Source organism: Schistocerca serialis, chromosome 7 (assembly GCF_023864345.2).
Source record: "Schistocerca serialis cubense isolate TAMUIC-IGC-003099 chromosome 7, iqSchSeri2.2, whole genome shotgun sequence".
In the NCBI taxonomy this organism is placed as follows: Eukaryota; Metazoa; Arthropoda; class Insecta; order Orthoptera; family Acrididae; genus Schistocerca; species Schistocerca serialis.
In genome coordinates, this window is record NC_064644.1 from 335,796,398 (window position 1) to 335,818,120 (window position 21,723).

The 21,723-nt window shown below is 41.5% G+C and overlaps 1 protein-coding gene across 5 annotated transcripts in view; it reads left to right on the plus strand.

Annotated features, from left to right (window-relative positions):
- LOC126412422 (mast/stem cell growth factor receptor kita-like) overlaps positions 1 to 21,723 on the plus strand; it is a 308,669-nt gene that overhangs the window by 88,279 nt on the left and 198,667 nt on the right. The gene's annotated exons all lie outside the window — the stretch shown is intronic.

Here is a 21,723-nt window from a genome sequence, read left to right on the forward strand (position 1 = left end):
GTTTGTCAATGGGGTTTGAAAACACCCATTCAGAACAGATACTGGAATCTCAACTATGCCTGCTGACTTCTTGTTTTTTACTTTTTGCGTTGTTTTACTGACTTCAAATTGTGCTGTGGGAAACAACTTTATTGCACTTGCTATGCAGGTCATTGTGGGTACTGCTGTGTTTTTGGAAGATTTTGCTCCAGTTTCTTTGCAATACTATAGAAATAGTCATTCACAAAAACTGCCAATTCCCAAGGATTTCCAATTATCCTACCCTAATTGTTGATTTGTATATTATTAAACTGATGCCTACTTCTTCTTATATCTTATGACATTCCACACTACTTTGCTTTTATTTTGGCATTGAATGACCTTATTGTGGCAGGCAGTAACCTCCTATATGTTTCTTTATACCCATGATAGTAATCTAGGTACTGTAAATTGGAACAGAGACATTTAAATATCTGGGAGGACTTTCTAATACCCATGTTTATCCATTTATTTTTCTTAGCTGTGTCTGTAGAAGCAGCTTATTTTGGAAATTTCTCCTCGAAAATTAATTTTAACACTATGCACAATCTAGTGAACTTACCATTTACATTGTTTTCCATGTAAACTTCGCCCCAGTTTGATTTCCAAATGCTTTAGAAAAAGTATGTATCTTACATCCCAAGGAGATCCTTTTATAGGTTTGCAGTCTTGTGGGCTATACCACACCCATTTTTAGCCTTACTATCTTATAGAAATGATCAGAAAGCCCAAAGTCTCTGGTAAGTATTTTACAATTGCCTGTCAGTAACTAAGTACATGGTCTAAGACTGATGCTGAACTTTTTAATACTCTAGTAGCAGCGTTTATCATTTGTGCCATGCCAAAAGTGCTCAAAATGTGTAGAAAATTATTACTAATTTCACCCTGAACATGTGTTTTAATATTCGCATCTCCATACATTATTATGTTAGTTTTGGGGGCTGAGACTCTTTCCAGGACTTTGCTTGATTTGTAAATGAAAACGTTCGCATTACCACTAGTCACATGGCACACACTCAGAATAATGAACTTCTTATGGGTGTCTGGCTTTGTTAGTTCAATGGCTACCAATTAAAATGTTTATCAACACTAACTGTGATAGGATCATACCTAGTAAGTACACATCCCTCCATCCCCTTTAATGTAGTTCTACAGTACCAACTAGCACATTCATATAATGATAACACTATATGCTGAAATTTGTTATCTCTCCACCAGTGCTCTGTAATGCATATCACTGCACTGTTCAATGACTGTACTTCAGCTTGAACCTGGCACACATTATTTTTAATGAATGGCACATTTTAACAAATAATAGATAATTCCATGCAAATTTCTGTGATGTTTGCACACTCTGATGTGGAACAAACTATCTTCTGGGCACATGAGGTAAGTTCTAACTTGGTTGAGATTCTTAGAAGGGAGGAGGGCCTGTTGTCAGGCTTATTGTAAAAATGGCCTATTCCTTTTTATTCATGACAGCAGACGTTTGGCCACGTGTGGTTTCACACCCACCAGTCGCAATCTTACTAATTAATGCCAGCAATCCCCTTGTCCCAGTCCTATTGAGGTGCAAACTATGTCAAGTATAGCCCAACCTCCCGATAGGCCCCAATGCTACCAATGTAATGTACACCCCTCAGTACCCATCAGTGCCATATCTAGCTCCGCACCAACTCACTGAACAGCACTGCCAAGATGATGCTGATCATCCTGCTGGAATAGCCCAGCCATACTCACATTGGTGTTACCAGCCAAGGAAGTTTTATCTTACTCCTGACACCTGTGTCATGCCCCCGTCCTTATCCAGTCTCTTCCCTGCCCCACTTACCATCATTACAGGATCCTCCTTTGTAAAATTCTCACATAAAGCTCCTAAACCTTATGTTGTAACCCCTGTCCCTATCCAGTCTGTTCCCTGGTCCACCCACTATCAGTACAGGACCTCCCTTTGTAAAATCCTTACATGAAGGTCCAAAATCCTCAGTCAACTGATCTAGCCCAACATTTGGCTTGAAAATGCTGGTGACCTGATAGCCTTCCCCTAACTTCTCTTATTGTGGGCTTACACCTCTGCCATGACTGCTACCTAGTGGCAGTACTCTCTCTTGTGCTCTTCCTCCCTTCCCACTGGCAGAGTTTGTTGCACATTGCCTACTGCTACACTATTTTGAGGCTCCTTTCCTCTCAACTCTGACAGCTGGAACCTGTTGTTGGTAAATACAACTAAACTGTCAGATCGCATCCTCCCCATGCTAGCTTCCCCACCAACTGCCACCCCCCCACCCCCGCCCCCCCTGTCAGCGAAACCACTTATTGCAGCTCCTACAATGCATCACACTACTTACTTTCCTGTGAGGATTTCCACAGTTTACGCCCAGGGTCAAACAAATATCTAAAGCAATGGAAAAAAAGAATCTTATATGTGCAAAACTAAACAAATATTACAAGATATATTATGTTTATTTCACTATAAAGAGAATGTAACCTTAGACAGTGTGTTGTGATTGTTACTAACAAATGTTTGACAGAAGGGCAAAACATGAGATATTTTTTTAAATATAATGCAGAGATGCCAGTTCTTCACCTGAGAGGTGGATGGGATGGGAAGGGAAAAGGGGGGGGGGGGACACACTTGTCGCTATTCACAGCAAAAGGTTTGTATAAATATGACTGTGGATGTGTGCACGATTCATTATGAGTGTTTAGTTCAGTATGTAAAAAAATGTAAGGCCTAAATAATGATTATCAGAAGCTCACTGTATAGACAAATCTTCAATGTGATAACCTCAAAATGAACTGCAAAAGGTACTAAAATATGAAAAAGACAAACGAGAACAAAAATACAATCAAAACTCTGAACTTATGTTTTGATGAGCACTATAATCATGCTTGTCACAAAGTTTACATGGACTTCATGCAGTTTACTACTTCTAGATTCAACTTAACCTATTACCTTTACATATTCCTCTTTCCTTGCTTATGAAGTTCAGCAAACTTGGCTTCAGGAGAACTTTGCTCTATTTCTTAATTAGACTTAAGATACATTTTGTAGATTTATCTAGTGTGTTATGTAAAGTATGGCATACCTTTTCATTCTCTAACCTTGACTCTTTGGTGTAGACAACAAGTTTCATTGTACCATGGTCTACAATATCTACATTATTAATGTTCATTCTTTTTAATTCATAGTATTGAATTGTTTTTAGCTCAGAATTCGAGTTAACATTTCCTTGTCCATTAAAAAACCGTTCATGTTTCTGCGGGGCCATTTGTCTTCTCTGTTCCTATACAGATTGTCAAGCTGTCCTAAATAGCTTTCGGTATCACTAATCTTATTCAGATTTCTCACCAGCATGGTATCTGATGCCTGCACGGGTAGGCAATTCCTTAATGCTGTAATAATGAGAAGTCTTTCACCAATGGGGTAATCTAACAGCTTAGTGTTATCTGTAGGCCACTAAAAAAAGCGTTTATTTCCTCCCCTCTTCCTTTCATGTGGGCTACTGTCTAACGGTTCTAAGGCGAATTTGGATTGGTCCTGTCTAGATCAATATTTTACCTTAAACCATTTGCAAAATTTCTGCCAATCAGGAACTCATCCCTCATGCCATCCCATTTAGTTATCTGATAATAAATGGAATCTTTCTTTAATGAAACTTCCTGGCAGATTAAAACTGTGTGCCGGTATGAGACTCGAACTCGGGACTTTTGCCTTTCACCGGCAAGTGCTCTACCAACTGAACTACCCCAGCACGACTCACGACCCATCCTCACAGCTTCAATTCTGCCAGTACCTCGTCTCCTACCTTCCCGAGTTCGAGTCTTGGTCCAGCACACAGTTTTAATCTGCCAGGAAGTTTCATATCAGCGCACACTCCGCTGCAGAATGAAAATCTCATTTTGGATCTTTCTCTTATGACTTAACCAACTGGGAAAAGTGGCCTAAGGTCTTTAAAACTAGGGTGGGATGTACTACTACTGTAGTACTGATAACTTTTGGTGTTGATGGAGGCAGCTGGAACATGCTGGTGAAATTCTGCAGTGCCATGCAATGTATTGTAGGTGAGTTGATTCAGCACCAACAGGATTGATTCAAATTTGATTGTGGTTAAATGTCTTTGAAGCCCACCCAGTTTGAATTATCGTGCCTCCAGTACAAATAATTTTGCCCCCCCCCCCCCGCCCCCCCCCCCAAGGATTCATATGTTGTTGTGTCTATGTCTTGATTCTTCAACTTTCATCTTGTGTTCTTCATGATCTTTCTTCAGAATGATCTTCTTTCTTCCAGATGATCATCTTTCTCAAATTGTTTGTGCTACTTTCCAGTTTGTGCCCCATATTCATGTCCTGTCATATGGGCGACATAGCCAGCACGAATTCCAATAACATTGATCATGTGAAAACCAACTCACACTTTTCTCACATGACATACTGTAAACTTTGGATCAAGGCAGTCAGGTAGATGCAGTATTTCTTGATTTCTGGCAGCCTTTGACTCAGTACCATACCTACATTTATTGTCAAAAGTACAGTCATATGGGGTATCCAGTGATATGTGACTGGATTAAGGACTGTTTGGTAGGGAGGATGCAGCATGTTATCTTGGATGGAGAGTCATCATCAGATTAGAAGTAACTTCAGGTGTGCCACAGGGATTGTGTTGGGACCCTTGCTCTTCATGTTGCATATTAATGACCTTGCAGACAATATTAATAATAGTCTCAGATTTTTTTACAGGTGATGCAGTTATCTACAATGAAGCACTATGTGAAAGAAGTTGCATAAATAATCAATCAGATCTCAATAAGATTTCAAAGTGGTGCCGAGATTGGCAGATTGCTTTAAATGTTCAGAAATGTAAAAATTGGTCACTTCAGAAAATGATTTAACATAGTACCCTCTGATTACAAAATCAATGAGTCACTGTTGGAATCAGCCAACTCATACAAATACCTAGGTGTAACACTAGGGATGTGAAACTGAATGATTGCATAGGCTCAGTCATGGGTAAAGCCTGTGATAGACTTCGGTTTCTTGGTAGAATTCTGGGAAAGTGCAATCACTGTAGAAAGGAGATTGCTTATAAAGCATTCATGTGATCAGTTCTAGAATATTTTTGACATTTGTGGGACCCATTCCAAATAGGACTAAGAGGAGGTGTTGAAGGTATAAAGAGAAGTGCTATAGCAAGAACAAACACGATTTATGGAACATAGTACATTAGAGACCAACATGTAAGATATGAAGAGGTACTGGTTGCGTGAAGCACTGAACACATGGACTGAAAAACAGTAATACAAGTTATAGAACAGGCCAAGTACTCATCTGCGATCACTTAAATAATACTGTTTCTTTGGTGGCTCACCAGAGTGTGCCAGGATGCCAACCCAGGTGGCTTCTATAAGTGGGCATGTGAACTGATGGATGTGTGGTCTCTGAAATCATGCATGTCATGAGTGAAGGCACATCACTCTGCCCTTCTAGGCTGTGGCAAAACCACATACATACGTATGTACATACATACCGAACAACACTTGGCACAGAAAAATAACGGTACAGAAAAAATGCATACTACAGAAAAAAATCTCTGGTACTGATAAAGCACTGGTCTGAAAAAGCACTGGTACTATGAAGAAAAGAAGCACTGATCTGACAAGGCACTGAGGTTACAAGTCATGATAAACGCCAGTGATGGCGCTGACATCCATTTGATCGCCCCATAATGGTGACTGCTGCAGCATGTGGCAGGCAAGCACTGGCGAGTAGGGGTGGAAGTGATGAGGGGGTGGTTTGGCACACCGTCTCCCAACTTGTGAGAGGCCATAGGCCAGGACTGGGGATGGTCAGCAGTTAGCAACAGGGGGGTCAGCGGGGCATTGGAGACTGTGTCTGCACAGGACTTAGCAACAGAGAAAGCAACAGCTTCAGCATCAGGTGTGGTGGGGCTCCACTGGAGGTCACAGTTGAGGAGTGGGGGCAGAGGCATCAGACAGTGATCTGCCAGGCAGCAACCCACACTGTGTCTTGAACCAGATTGTCTGCAAAACAGGAACAGATGTTGGCAGTGGCAGGGGTGAGGGAGGCAGTGGCTTTTGAGAACAGACCCCACTGTGTGCAGCTGCAGCTGGCAGAAGTGACAGGAGTATGGTCGATATGCAGGTGCAGTCCCCACGGATGCTCGATGATGGCAGGAACCCAGTTTGGCTGGTGGACAAAACCACAAGCCCAGGCAGGTGCACCCAGCCGGAACCTTTGCAGAGCTGGTGAAGCAAGTTGACACAGTGTTAGTTGCAACAGGTAAAGGTGGGTCCATGGTTGGCATCCATGTAGCAGCTCTTGTCTCCCACAAGAGTGAAATGGTATGATCTCAAAAAATTGTCTAAAGCAGCTCCACAGGACCTGTTGGTTAATTCTTCTGCATTTGACTTTTAAATGTCCGAACCATGTATTTGGCTTCAACATTAGACTGAGGATGAAATGGGGGAGCTGCGAGATGGCTAACACCACTAGCCTGATAAAAAGATGCAAATTCTTGAGAAACAAACAGGGATCCGTTATCGGTAACCATGGTACACAGAAATTAGTCAATTGCAAAAATCTTAGACAGGAACAAAATAGTGGCCTAGTCAGCAGTGCGGGTCTCCCACATCGTTCCCTACACTCCTCAGAGTATGGGACCTCACCATCATCATACAAATGCCAGTGGGTCAGAGCTATGGCATGAGAGGTCCCCCAATAACTGGCACGCAGAAGCCGCAGTACATTATGGCATAAGGTAATGTGAATCAAACTCCGGGGTGCAGTGTCCTCTGTAGCTAACAAATGAAGCTTGTCAAACATGGAAAGGTGGTGCTCTAGAGAGCAGTAATTATGCAAGGGATCTGAGGCATGGCATGGAGGTTTTTCTTGCCAGCCGTGCCACACCAAAGAGAGGACCTGACAAAATACAGGATCTGTGGCGATGGCTGATGCTGACATGGCAATAGTGAGGGGAAAATCATTGTGGTTCTCATTATCTAAAGAGAAAAAAAAGCAACTAATCAAACACTGGGTCCAGCCCAATTGGAAATCAAGATAAGGCATTGGCATTGGCATGTCAAGCCATCGGCTGGTAATGGATCTGATAACGATAACAGGAGAGAAAGAGAGCCCACTGTTGCGAACGATGTGCCACATTGTCTGGCATGGAAGCTGATGGTTTAAAAAAGGCAACCAACAGCTCATGATCTGTGATTAAATGGACCTGAGGACCTAAAAAGAAGACATGGAATTTTTTGAGCATGAACATAATTGCTAAAGCCTCTTTTTTAATTTGAGAATATCACTGTTGAGTGGGAGTTGAAGTCGTAGAAGAATAAGCAATCAATTGTTCAGATCCATCAGCATATTTGTGCACCAAAACTGTGACAAGACCTTGCTGAGAGACATCTGTAGTCAACAGGAGATGCAGACCCAACTGAAAAGTTGCCAGACAGGGGCAGATTGAAGCTCAGATTTAAGAAGCAAGGCAAACGCTCGGTCATGACCTATGGAACAGAAAAAAGGCACATTTTTATGCAAAGGGACCTGCAGCGGCTGAGTAACAGTGGATGTGTCTGGTAAAAACTTATAGTAGTATGCTACTTTACCTAGAAACACCTGCAGTTCCTTAACGGATGTCAGCCGCAGCAAAGCCACAGTTGTGTCTACGTGGTGATGCAACAGCTTGACCCCTTCACAAGAAATCTCAAAACCTAAGTACTCAATTTATGGCTGAAAAAATTGAGATTGAGAATTGCAGACTGCAAAACGGAAAGCAACGACTGGAGATTTTTTAGGTGGTCATCAGTGGAAAGACCCAAAACAATAATATCATCAAGGAAATAGATGCACTGAGGCAGAGCAGCTGTCAGCTGTTCTAAAAAATTGCTGAAAAATTGCAGGTGCACTACTGATGCCCGAAGACAAGCATTTTTATTGGTGTAGGCCGAAAGGTGTATTAACAGTGAGAAGGCACCTAGTGGTCTCATCCAAGGGGAGATGGAGATACAGTTCCGATAAGTCAACCTCGCAAAAGAAGTGGCTGCCTGATAATTCTGTGAGCAACTCATCAGGTCAAGGCAAAGAGTTTGTGTCTATAACAAACTGTGTATTAATTGTGACACTGAAGTTACCACAGAGAGCAAAGCATACCTGTTGGGCTCTTAACAATGACCAGTGGAGTAGCCCATTCACTGGAAGGCTGAATGATGTTGAGTGTTGTCAAACAGTCTAATTCGGTCTTGACAGAGTCATGTAACATGACAGGCATGTGCTACACATAATTAAAAAAGAGAAAAAGAGAGAGAGAGAGGGGGAAACATTCCACATGGGAAAAATATACCTAAAAACAAAGATGATGTGACTTACCAAACGAAAGCGCTGGCACGTCGATAGACACACAAACACAAACATACACACAAAATTCAAGCTTTCGCAACAAACTGTTGCCTCATCAGGAAAGAGGGAAGGAGAGGGAAAGACGAAAGGATGTGGGTTTTAATGGAGAGGGTAAGGAGTCATTCCAATCCCGGGAGCGGAAAGACCTTACGGGGAAAAAAGGACAGATATACACTCACACACACCCTCATATCCATCCGCACATACACAGACACAAGCAGACATTTGTAAAGGCAAAGAGTTTGGGCAGAGATGTCAGTCGAGGTGGAAGTGCAGAGGCAAAGATGTTGTTGAATGACAGGTGAGGTATGAGTGGCGGCAACTTGAAATTAGCGGAGATTGAGGCCTGGTGGATAACGGGAAGAGAGGATATATTGAAGAGCAAGTTCCCATCTCCGGAGTTCGGATAGGTTGGTGTTAGTGGGAAGTATCCAGATAACCCGGACGGTGTAACACTGTGCCAAGATGTGCTGGCCGTGCACCAAGGCATGTTTAGCCACAGGGTGATCCTCATTACCAACAAACACTGTCTGCCTGTGTCCATTCATGCGAATGGACAGTTTGTTGCTGGTCATTCCCACATAGAATGCGTCCTACTCCAAATACCATGCCACTTTCCTTGATGTTGACCTCCACCTGTCCAATGGCCAACTTCACACATCCGTCCACATGAAACCCACCAACAAGCAACAGTACCTCCATTATGACACCTGCCACCCATTCCACATCAAACGGTCCCTTCCCTACAGCCTAGGTCTTCGTGGCAAACGAATCTGCTCCAGTCCGGAATCCCTGAACCATTACACCAACAACCCTACAACAGCTTTCGCATCCCGCAACTACCCTCCCGACCTGGTACAGAAGCAAATAACCAGAGCCACTTCCTCATCCTCTCAAACCCAGAACCTCCCACAGAAGAAACACAAAAGTGCCCCACTTGTGACAGGATACTTTCCGGGACTGGATCAGACTCTGAATGTGGCTCTCCAGCAGGGATACGACTTCCTCAAATCCTGCCCTGAAATGAGATCCATCCTTCACGAAATCCTCCCCACTCCACCAAGAGTGTCTTTCCGCCGTCCACCTAACCTTCGTAACCTCTTAGTTCGTCCCTATGAAATCCCCAAACCACCTTCCCTACCCTCTGGCTCCTACCCTTGTAACCGCCCCCGGTGTAAAACCTGTCCCATGCACCCTCCCACCACCACCTACTCCAGTCCTGTAACCCGGAAGGTGTACACGATCAAAGGCAGAGCCACGTGTGAAAGCAACCACGTGATTTACCAACTGAGCTGCCTACACTGTGACGCATTCTATGTGGGAATGACCAGCAACAAACTGTCCATTTGCATGAATGGACACAGGCAGACAGTGTTTGTTGGTAATGAGGATCACCCTGTGGCTAAACATGCCTTGGTGCAAGGCCAGCACATCTTGGCACAGTGTTACACCATCCGGGTTATCTGGATACTTCCCACTAACACCAACCTATCCGAACTCCGGAGATGGGAACTTGCTCTTCAATATATCCTCTCTTCCCGTTATCCACCAGGCCTCAATCTCCGCTAATTTCAAGTTGCCGCCACTCATACCTCACCTGTCATTCAACAACATCTTTGCCTCTGCACTCCCACCTCGACTGACATCTCTGCCCAAACTCTTTGCCTTTACAAATGTCTGCTTGTGTCTGTGTATGTGCAGATGGATATGAGGGTGTGTGTGAGTGTATACCTGTCCTTTTTTCCCCGTAAGGTCTTTCCGCTTCCGGGATTGGAATGACTCCTTACCCTCTCCCTTAAAACCCACATCCTTTCGTCTTTCCCTCTCCTACCCTCTTTCCTGATGAGGCAACAGTTTGTTGCGAAAGCTTGAATTTTGTGTGTATGTTTGTGTTTGTTTGTGTGTCTGTCGACCTGCCAGCACTTTCATTTGGTAAGTCACATCATCTTTGTTTTTATATATATATATATATATATATATATATATATATATATATATATATATATATATATAGAGTTATAATAGAGGGAAACATTCCACGTAGGAAATATATATCTAAAAACAAAGATGATGTGACTTACCAAATGAAAGTGCTGGCAGGTCGACAGACACACAAACAAACACAAACATACACACAAAATTCAAGCTTTCGCAACAAACTGTTGCCTCATCAGGAAAGAGGGAAGGAGAGGGAAAGACGAAAGGATGTGGGTTTTAAGGGAGAGGGTAAGGAGTCATTCCAATCCCGGGAGCGGAAAGACTTACCTTAGGGGGAAAAAAAGGACGGGTATACACTCGCACACACACACATATCCATCCACACATATGTGTGGATGGATATGTGTGTGTGTGCGAGTGTATACCCGTCCTTTTTTTCCCCCTAAGGTAAGTCTTTCCGCTCCCGGGATTGGAATGACTCCTTACCCTCTCCCTTAAAACCCACATCCTTTCGTCTTTCCCTCTCCTTCCCTCTTTCCTGATGAGGCAACAGTTTGTCGCGAAAGCTTGAATTTTGTGTGTATGTTTGTGTTTGTTTGTGTGTCTGTCGACCTGCCAGCACTTTCATTTGGTAAGTCACATCATCTTTGTTTTTAGATATATATATATATATATATATATATAATGGAAGGAAACATTCCACGTGGGAAAAATTATATATAAAAACAAAGATGAGGTGACTTACCGAACAAAAGCGCTGGCAGGTCGATAGACACACAAACAAACACAAACACACACACAAAATTCAAGCTTTCGCAACAAACTGTTGCCTCATCAGGAAAGAGGGAAGGAGAGGGGAAGACGAAAGGAAGTGGGTTTTAAGGGAGAGGGTAAGGAGTCATTCCAATCCCGGGAGCGGAAAGACTTACCTTAGGGGGAAAAAAGGACAGGTATACACTCGCACACACGCACATATCCATCCACACATACAGACACAAGCAGACATATTTAAAGACAAAGAGTTTGGGCAGAGATGTCAGTCGAGGCAGAAGTGTAGAGGCAAAGAAGTTGTTGAAAGACAGGTGAGGTATGAGTGGCGGCAGCTTGAAATTAGCGGAGATTGAGGCCTGGCGGATGACGAGAAGAGAGGATATACTGAAGGGCAAGTTCCCATCTCCGGAGTTCGGATAGGTTGGTGTTGGTGGGAAGTATCCAGATAACCCGGACGGTGTAACACTGTGCCAAGATGTGCTGGCTGTGCACCAAGGCATGTTTAGCCACAGGGTGATCCTCATTACCAACAAACACTGTCTGCCTGTGTCCATTCATGCGAATGGACAGTTTGTTGCTGGTCATTCCCACATATCCCTATGAAATCCCCAAACCACCTTCTCTACCCTCTGGCTCCTATCCTTGTAACCGCCCCCGATGCAAAACCTGTCCCATGCACCCTCCCACCACCACCTACTCCAGTCCTGTAACCCGGAAGGTGTACACGATCAGAGGCAGAGCCACGTGTGAAAGCACCCACGTGATTTACCAACTGACCTGCCTACACTGTGATGCATTCTATGTGGGAATGACCAGCAACAAACTGTCCATTCGCATGAATGGACACAGGCAGACAGTGTTTGTTGGTAATGAGGATCACCCTGTGGCTAAACATGCCTTGGTGCACAGCCAGCACATCTTGGCACAGTGTTACACCGTCCGGGTTATCTGGATACTTCCCACCAACACCAACCTATCCGAACTCCGGAGATGGGAACTTGCCCTTCAGTATATCCTCTCTTCTCGTCATCCGCCAGGCCTCAATCTCCGCTAATTTCAAGCTGCCGCCACTCATACCTCACCTGTCTTTCAACAACTTCTTTGCCTCTACACTTCTGCCTCGACTGACATCTCTGCCCAAACTCTTTGTCTTTAAATATGTCTGCTTGTGTCTGTATGTGTGGATGGATATGTGCGTGTGTGCGAGTGTATACCTGTCCTTTTTTCCCCCTAAGGTAAGTCTTTCCGCTCCCGGGATTGGAATGACTCCTTACCCTCTCCCTTAAAACCCACTTCCTTTCGTCTTCCCCTCTCCTTCCCTCTTTCCTGATGAGGCAACAGTTTGTTGCGAAAGCTTGAATTTTGTGTGTGTGTTTGTGTTTGTTTGTGTGTCTATCGACCTGCCAGCGCTTTTGTTCGGTAAGTCACCTCATCTTTGTTTTTATATATATATATATATATATATATATATATATACAAATGCAAGCGGACTCTTTCACAGTACTGTGGGCCTGAAAACTGGTAGCTTATCTGAGCCCAGGGTAAAACAAAGATGAAAACTCAGAGCAGAAGGATTCCAGCTGCTGATATGGAACTTGATCTGACACTAAATTTACCTCATTGGAATGGAGAAACTGTAAGTGTCAAAAGCATCTAACCCTAACAGGTCTGCAGTACAGGAATGATCCACAACAAGGAAGGTGAGAGGGCAAACAACAGATTTTTAAGAAACAGGAACAGAGATTCATAATTAGTATTCTTGATAAATTTACGACAGATCAACCCATGTAAATCTACAGCCCAGGCTTGGCAAGATTGGTTTGGGCATTTCTAATGATAGTAAAATTGTATACGCTTCATAATGACATGCATTCTGTCACAGTAATAGGTTGAGAGAAACTTGCACATTTCATCAAATGATTATCTGGCTGCTTCTTGCAAAGATGCAACTTGGGTCAACAACTGATAACTGCAGGGTGAAAGCCAGGAAAGAAGAAAAAAACCTTACATAGGTTTGCATCGCCCAAGCAAAAAACCTGGAAATGTTGGCATTGCCATGACTATCAGGAGTCCCAGTCTTCAGCTGATTCATCATATGCCAGAAAGGTTGATGGCTGAACTGCAAACACATGGATGCCACCTAATTGAGAATGGTGGTGAGAGCGTGCTGTTGTTCTGTGAAAGCTTGCTGGTCGGCAGTGATACGTTGGAGTATTTCTTCCATCTATGTTTGTCCAGTGACTTAGCATTGATACTAACACATGGAGAAAATGCAACCCTCACTCGTTGCCAAGTTTGCTATAGCAAGAATGAACATGATTTATGGAACATAGCACACATAAGATACAATGAAGCATAAGTTGTGCATAACACTGAACACGTTGAATGGGTCACAGTAATACAAGTTACAGAATAGGTTGAGCATTTGTTTACAATTGCTTAAATAATACTGTTTCTGTGGCAGCTGACTTGAGTGCACCAGAGGGCCAACCCAGGTGGCCTCTGTAACCAGGCCTGTGAACTGTACGAACGTTCAGTATCTGAAATTGCATACGTCATGTATGAAGGTACGTAAAGAAGGGTGGCATGAATGGTCACAGGTTTGTTTCATCCATGGGAGAATGTCACAGAGATACTGAAGGAACTGAACTGGAATACTCTTGAAGATAGACATAAACTATCCTGAGATTGAGTCTATTGACAAAGTTTCAAGAACTAGCTATAAATTATGGTTGTAGGACTGTGCTACGATCTCCTACATATTGCTCACAAAGGGATTGTGAGAACAAGATTACAGTAATTATTGCATGCAAAGAGGCATTCAAACAATCATTCTTCCTCAAGATAGTTATTCTTCCTTTTCTACATATGTGAATGGAACAAGAAGAAATGCTAATAACTGGTACTGTGGGACATGAACTCTGCCATGCACCTCATGGTGGCTTGCAGAGTATAGATGTAGATCTAAATGTAGATGTAGATGTTTACATGTATACGAGACATGTTAAATGACTGTGGTGCGCAGTTTGAAATAATCTGAGTTTTAAATTAGTTCCTCAAATTAACTCAAAGTAGTATTTTATTTTCTATAATAATGTACAGAAGGGTATGGTTGAGAATTATGAATTATTTAGGAATAGAGGAGATGACTCTCCAAAATGTAGAAGCACTGTGTCATCGATAGGTACACAATCAAACGTACACAGCTTGTCTAGCTTTTTCTACTGTAGGAAAAACATGCACAAAAACACACACACAATAATTTTTTATCTCCTAGACATTTCTGATCACTTACTACATTCAGGCAATTTTATGTAATAGTTTCACTGTTAGATAACTTACATCAGTTGTAATCTCAGTTTGTTGTGATCATGCAAAACCAGAGATGAAAACAGTAACTTTTTTGTGTTAGTGTTAAATTACTTGTGATATGAGGTCTGTTCAAAAATTTTTTAGAGCATTCGTAATTTTGTGCCATTGGTTAGTTAAAGTGAAATGTGGTTCGCATCCCTCATATACCTGTGTTCAGTGTGTAACTGCCGGAAGTTTCATTGTTGTATGTCTGTCAGTTATTGTTCAGTGCTGTATTGAGTATAACAATGTATTTCACAGTTTGCAAATTTATGTTCAGTGCTGTACTGAGTAGAACATTGTGTTGCACAGTTTGCGAATTTTGAGACAGCAGAGTAACAGGAGCAACATGTCTGCATTAAATTTTGCTTGTAACTCGAGAAAACCTTTACAGAGACACACCAAGTAACAAAGGAAGCCTACAGTCATGAGTGCTTAAGCCATAATTGGTGTTACAAATGATTCACACAGTTTAAAAATGGCTGGACGGAAGTTAAAGATGACTCTCATTCAGTATGCCCTTCGACGTCTACTGACGACTCTCATTTCAGGAATGTCAACAAAACTGTGCATGCCAATTGGAGACTGACTTTATGAGAGGTTGCAGAAGAATGTAACATTTCAGTTGGATAATGTCTGAAATAGTGATACAGCATCTTGGAATGCATCATGTTGCTATCGAGTTCGTCCCACGGCTCATGAGTCAAGACCAGAAAGATATTTTCCTTGAAATCTGTGAAGAGCTTTTGGATTGTACAAATGAGAACAAGATGTTTCTAGAGAATTGTTATAGGTGATGAGACGTGGGTCTACAGTTATGTTTTTGAGTTCTAGATTCAACCCTCACATTGGATCGGGAAGGGTTCTCTAAGACCAAAAAAAGCCTGTCAGGTCAAATGTCAAAGCCTTGCTGATAGTTTTCTTTGATTCTAGGGGACTAGTTTGTCAAGAATTCATGCTATAGGGACAAATTGTTAATGCATGGGACTTGATGTGAAGCCTGTGAGAAAATGTGAGAGTGGCCTGAAATGTGGTGAGACAATTTATGGCTCTTGCATCATGATAATGCACCCTCACATTCATTCCTGTTGGTGTGTGACTATTGCACAAAAAATGAAATCACTGTGCAGTCTCATCCGCTGTAATCTCCAGACCTGGCCCCTGTGGACATTTTTTTATTGACAAAATTGAAAACCCTGTTGAAAGGACGAAGATCTGCAACAATAGATGAGATAAAAGAAAATTCACAGACAGTACTTTGCACAATCCAGTAAGAGGTGTACAAAGACTGATTCTGGAAGTGGATATGGCGTTGGGGAGTGGTGTATCAATTGTGGAGGAGAGTATTTTGAAGAAGACCATACACAATAAGAAAAAAACCTAAGCATAGAAAAATTTGTGGACAAAGTTCTGGAATTTTTTGAATAGACCTCTAACAGGGAAAAACTGATAAAAGATGCATAGGAACTGCATTTTTTGTGTACGGATGCAGGGGGAGTTGGACACTGTCTGTAAATATGTGGAACTCTAAATGTAAACGTAGACTTCCGTGGCTGTTGTCACAGTCAATAAAATTCTGTTGGTCAAGGTCAATAGGCTCTAGGCTGCTGTCATCGCATTAGGGCACCTGTGACAGATGCTTTGTGACCTCTGAAGCCTATAATGTCACCTGGGATCCCCTGCTGCCACTGAGCCTTCTGATTCACACATTCCAGCTGGTTGACTCTTACCTGAAGGTAACTGGTGAACAGTGGTGGGGCAGAAGTCTCTGGGAGGAAGGGGAAATTGGAAGTCAGCCACACAAGTGCCCCCTTACTTATTAACAACAGATTTGGGGTGTTGCCTACTGCTAAAAGTACATATGAGCCAGCACTGAACAGCTCACCTGTTGGGACTGTGGCTGATGTCCCTGAGAGGTCTGGACAAGAGCAGAAGGTGAGATTGCTTGTCAATGGGGGTTCCAATGTTAGACTGATGATGGAGTTCCTCAGAAAAATAGCAGGTAGGTCAGGAAAGAAGGCCAGTGTCAACTCCGTTGCTTGCTGGTGTGGGTGTCTTGTCTGAGATGTGGAGAAGGCTCTGCCAGGAGCAGCTGAGAGTACTTGGTATCCCCAGCTGCAGATCAATGGCTTACGATGGCCTGAATAACACCTACTGCTTCGATTGGGAGGCCATACTTTGTTCCTACAGGTAACTGACTGCTTTGGATGAAGACAGCAAGCCTTGTCCATGGGATGGAAGCAGAACTGTTGTCTTGCAGCATCATTCCCAGAACTGATTGTAGTCCTCCGGTTTGGAGCCATGTGGATGGCTTAAACCAGAAGCTCACACAATTGGTAATGGTCTTGACCTACACTTTTGGGTGGATTGTTGTAGGACCCCTCTTAACAGGTCAGGCTTGCACTACATGCAAGAAGTGGATTTTAGGGTAGCTCATTAAATATGGCATGCATGTCTGAGTTTTTTTAGGACAGAGAGATCACCCCCTTATACCCTATAAAATGTTTCCTGGTTCCAGACAGAGTAGGATTTGTGATAACGGTTTGGAGATAAAAATGTTGGTATAGTATTAGTTAACTGCAGGAGTGTCTGTGGGAAGGTTCTGGAATTAGTTTCACTTATGAATGGTCATAATACCCACATAGTATGAGGGGCAGAAAACTGGCTTGAACAATTTGTTAATAGAAATGAAATTTGAAACTCGGTTTGTAATGTATATTGCATATTTACAGCCATATAAATACAATAATATCTAAATATTAGTGCAGATTCATAATGCAAAATAGTTTGAGTGAAGATAAGCATTAAAGATGGATCAAATGTGATCATCAGATGCTTTGAAGACCTCCTGCCTTAGCAGTGGTTGTGGCAGCACATTTGAGGTGAAACTTAAAGAATATATTTTGTATAAATTTTCAGATCATTCTGTAGTACACGATGGGGTAAATAATAGTGGCCTGGAGAACAGAGTTCTAGGATACAAAGAAATGTGGCAGATGAAAGGAAATACAGTACTAACCTGACTATAGCAGATGTTTAAAGTGACCACCATTTATCTCTTAGTGCTTTTGGACCATGGTTAGCAAGTTGCTGAAGGCAGATCAAAGCTGGGTTGCTGGAATTACTACAATCTTATCTGAAATGTTCTGCTGCAGTTCTCGAAGACTATGAAGGTTGTTGCGATACACCTTAGACTTGAGGGATCCCCAAACAAAGTAATTGCACACTGACAGATCAGGTGACCTCTGCTAACAACTCTATATTGTGCAAATGTGCTCCAAGGTATGGCTGGCTGTGAGGGCAGTTGCTCCATCATGTTGGAAGTAACTGTAGGTCTTTTTTCCTCCATTAATGCTGCCACAAATGGTTTCGAAATGGTTCACTTTTATTTGCTTCAGTCTGATTAGGGGAAGTAGTAGGGACAGGAAATCAGGTGAAATTGTTTTACATACCTTACCGGAAAACTACCTTGAGCAGTTAATTAGAGAACTGCCTGGTCAAGATGAAATGTTGAACATGCTGCTGACAAACATACCTGAACCTTTTGACTCAGCTGTAGAACAAGCAATCAGTGATCATAAGGTCATTACAGCTTCACTATATATGGCTGAAAATAGGAATATAAAGAAAGGAGGGAAGATCTTTCTGCATAGTGAGAGCAACAAGAAGCATATTTCATATTACCTGAGCTGTTAAGATGAAAATTTCATCTCCAGCACTAAAAATGTTGAGTATCAGTGGATAAGTTCAAGAGCATTGTACAATGTGCTTTAGAAAGGTATGTGCCAAGTAAACTTATAAGGAGTGGAAGGTGCCTGTTGTGGTTTGACAGGCATGTGGGAAAAGCTACTACAAAAGAAGAGAGAGCCTCACTGCAAAATCATTTCATTGCCATTGCCATTGAATCTTTGGCTAAGGCAAAGCCCGAAGCAAAAATTATAAAATATTAAAAAAAGTAAATAAATAAATTAATGTAGCCAAGCCTCACAGGCAGCAAAAATGAAACAAAACCAAAACTGTTGTAAGAAGAGGTGTGCATAAAGTGTTCAACAAATTTGAAAGTAAAATTCTGTCTACCAGTTTGACAGAAAACACTAAGAAGTTTCAGTCTTATATTAAACTGATAAATGGACCGAACCCGATATCCCCAGCCACTCTGTGGCCATAATGGCATCAAGACAGAGGATGACACAGGTGAGATTTACTTGCTAAACATCCTTTTGAAAACACAGAGCAAGAGGAGGAGTTCCTGGCAAATTTCAAGTCTGTGCACTTTCATTTCAGGAGTCAGCATCCAGGGTACCCATCATGCACACATCTTCCAATAGCCAAGCAAAGCAATAATGTGACCCACATGTTCTTGTGAAATGCTGATTGTGCTTGCAATTTCTCTCTGAGTGATACAATGATTGTCCTGAATCAATTTGTCAACATTTTGCTTGTGAAACTTGGTGGTTGCTGTCACAGGATGTCCAAATCTTTTTTTGTCATGCAGGTCAGATGTTCACCCCTCAATATTCTTTAAACTTACTCACCCAACAATGCACAGTACTCACATCAGCACAATCACAATAAACTGCTTTCATTTTCTGATGAATCTCCTTTGGGGTTACCCCTTCTGCTGTCAAGAATTCAATGACTGCATGTTGCTTAAATCACATTGGCCGACCGTCTGCGCAGGGTTCCATACTTTACACTGTATCAATACAACTGTTCAATGCTGAAGCTTCCCGCCAACTGGAGCTGTGGAGATGAGGCTATGGAACAAGCCAGTACCTGCCGCATACCAATGCTACCGACTGTTGGAGAGTTACGAAGGTGGAAGCATTACTTTTCAGTCAACCCTCATAGAATGTGCTTTAAGTACTTGGCCCTCCTCTAGCAGCAGTGTACCATATGTTTTGAAGAATGAAGTGTTCATGATGACTGGAAAAAAGCATGGTTAATACCATTTCCAAGTAGGGTCATCAGACAGGTGCACTAAACTATAGGACTGTATCTCTGATGGCAGTCTGTTTTAGAATTTTCCAATATGTTTTATGCATATTCTTTGACTTTATGAAGGCTGTTAATACAGTCCCAAATGGCTGCCTAATAACAAAATATGACTGTACAGAATGTCATTGTGACCATGTGATTGGATTGAAGAGTTTATAGTAAACAACACACAGCATGTCATTTTCAAATGAGAGAAGTCTTCAGGCATAAAAGTAACTTTGGGAATACCCCAGTGGAACGTCATAGGATCATTACTTTTCACAGAATATATAAACAACAGAGTAAACAATGTTGGAAGTTCCATGAGGCTGTTCATGGATGAGACTGTTGTATACAGAGAAGTTGCCACACTAGAAAAGTAGTGAAATGCAGAAGACCAACACTTGATGCAAGGAGTGTCAATGAACATTCAACATAAACAAATGTAATGTATTGTTTGTACATAGACAGGAAGACCCCTTTATTGTGTGATTACACAATTGGAGAACAATCACTGGAAGCAGTTACTTTCATAAAATATCTAGTAACATATGTGTGGAATGCGTTAAAGTGGAACAGCCACATAAAACTGGTTGCAAGGTAAGCAAGGCAGATGTCAAACTCCTGCTCTAACATTCTTATGCATGAATGTATTTTGGATTATTCTAGTTTCTTTGGCAGAACTTTAGGGTCAACAGTTTCAAAGACCTTGAATGAATCTAAATATAATTTTATGTTGTTATCATATTTCTAGTTACTGAAGTACCACTTCTGTTAACTTCACTATCACTAATTTTGGTTATTCTGTACACTGAATACTGGGAAACCAGCTCTGCTTTGCTGAGGAGGTTGAATTTGTTTTGGTAATTCATTAGTCTGTCTTTCACAACTGATTCTACAATTTTTGAGAATTTTCAAAGCACAAATATAGCTCGGTAATTATCTATGTCCTCTGCTAAACTTTTTTGTAGAGGAGTTACGACATTTGCTTGTGGTGGTGGTAAGTTCCTATGGGACCAAACTGCTGAGGTCATCGGTCCCTACATTTGCTTGTCTTAAATACTCCAGGAAGTTGACTTGAAGGGATGCATTTATTATGTTTGGTAAGGTAGGTTGTAGGTGTCTGTGCATACATTCAGTACACAGAGTGACTATTATTTACAGCTGCTAATACTTTATTTTGTAATGTTTGTACTATTTTCCTAACATCAAGCTCTGTGCAGTAACAATATAATTTTGCTTGCTACCTAATTTCAGTGAATTTTTGTTTTAACTCTTCTGCAATACTAGAAAAATATTCTGTACAAAACTTTGGAGTTTCTGTGGATCATTTACTGACCTATTCCTGTACTTTGGCTGTAAGATATTACGCTTCTGTGTGTTTCCTCCCATTTTACAATCTTCCAGATAGGTTTGCTTTTTTTCCTTCAGAATTAAATATTATTTTATCATTACAACTGCTCAATATATCTGTTTTATAGGGAACTTACGTAATAAGGACATAGGAGGACTTTTGAATATCTGAATTTAAACTAAAGGTATCTGATGTTACAAATACAAGACAACTTCCAAGCTGAGAATGAAATTTATATAAACTGTTTTCTTTATAATACACAATCTCTGCATAAAAGATTGATGAAATTAATGTACTACTAACTGAGGAGCTGAAGAATTGGGAAGTCTGAGTAACCTGCCCTTCCTTCCTTGTTAAATTTCCCCAAACTATCCTCTCTGTGGAAGGAACTGTTAGCTCCAAAGGTTAGGTAGTGTGTAATTTACTGATATGTCTGTTGGCACTACTAGACATTTTAACACCTGAAGGTAAGTTTTGAACAGAAATTCTGTGTTGTAACTTAATAGCACTGTTTGATACAAATATGAGTAATTGATTAAACTGTAATAACATACACACTTTACGTAAGTACTTATAGTTCATTGGACAGCTACATCAATGAAATATTTGTTATAACTCTAAACATAACATAAAACCAAGCTTATAAATTTAAATAAGGCATACAAAAGAATAAGAAATCGAGAGGATTTATTTCTTTATGTATCCTTTTATTCAGTGACTGAGCAGAATCAAAGGTACTACAAATATGGCCTCAAGTATTTTTGAGTTGCTTAAAATCTTTGGTTGCTTTTCTGGTTACAACAGTTTCAAGCCCATGTGAAATGTCCGTTCTCAAAGAATACCATTGTGTTTGTGAACATCACAATTCATTCGCAACTTTTACATCTGTACAT